Source organism: Schistocerca nitens, chromosome 1 (genome assembly GCF_023898315.1).
Source record: "Schistocerca nitens isolate TAMUIC-IGC-003100 chromosome 1, iqSchNite1.1, whole genome shotgun sequence".
In the NCBI taxonomy this organism is placed as follows: Eukaryota; Metazoa; Arthropoda; class Insecta; order Orthoptera; family Acrididae; genus Schistocerca; species Schistocerca nitens.
The window spans coordinates 961,873,740-961,874,895 of record NC_064614.1 but is presented as its reverse complement, the minus strand read 5'-3'; positions in this window follow the sequence as shown (position 1 = coordinate 961,874,895).

Below are 1,156 nucleotides of genomic sequence, written 5' to 3'. Positions count from 1 at the left end.
ACATCACGCCGGCAAATGACAAACGACGCCTTGCTTGGTGTAAGGAGCGTAAACATTGGACGATTGAACAGTGGAAAAACGTTGTGTGGAGTGACGAATCACGGTACACAATGTGGCGATCCGATGTCAGGGTGTGGGTATGGCGAATACCCGGTGAACGTCATCTGCCAGTCTGCCAGCGTGTGTAATGGCAACAATGAAATTCGCAGGCGGTGATGTTATGGTGCGGTCCTGTTTTCATGGAGAGGGCTTGCACCCCTTGTTGTTTTGCATGGCACTATCACAGCATAGGTTTACAAAAAAATGGTTCAAATGGCTCTGAGCACTATGGGACTTAACAGCTATGGTCATCAGTCCCCTAGAACTTAGAACTACTTAAACCTAACTAACTTAAGGACAGCACGCAACACCCAGCCATCACGAGGCAGAGAAAATCCCTGACCCCGCCGGGAATCGAACCCGGGAACCCGGGCGTGGGAAGCGAGAACGCTACCGCACGACCACGAGAGGCGGGCATAGGTTTACACTGATGTTTTAAGCACCTTTTTGTTTGCCACTGTTGAAGAGCAATTCGGGGATGGCGATTGCATCTTTCAACATGATCGAGCACCTGTTCATGATGCACGGCCTGTGGCGGAGTGGTTACACGACGGTAACATCCTGTATGGGACTGGCCTGCACAGAGTCCTGAGCTGAATCCTATAGAACACTTTCGGGATGTTTTGGAGCGCCGGCTTCGTGCCAGGCCTCACCGACCTGCAACGATACGCCTTCTCAGTGCAGCACTCCGTGGAGAATGGACTGCCATTCCCCAAGAAACCTTCCAGCACCTGATTGAACGTATTCCTGTAAGAGTGGAAGCTGTCATCAAGGCTAAGGGTGGCTCAATACCATACTGAATTCCAGAATTACCGATGGAGAGCGCCAGGAACTTGCAAGTCATTTTCACCCAGGTGTCCAGATACTTGTGATCAAATATTGTACGTAAGTTTTACTGTGAAAAATATTTTGGTTCTTTCACACTATACAAGTTAGCTATATACAAGTTAGTTATACAATATTTGTTTAATTTTGAAAGCCGAAATTTAAAAAAGAACTGGTTGATTATAATAAATGAACTCCGAATGTCTGCACAAAGTTCATGCGCCCAGCCCTC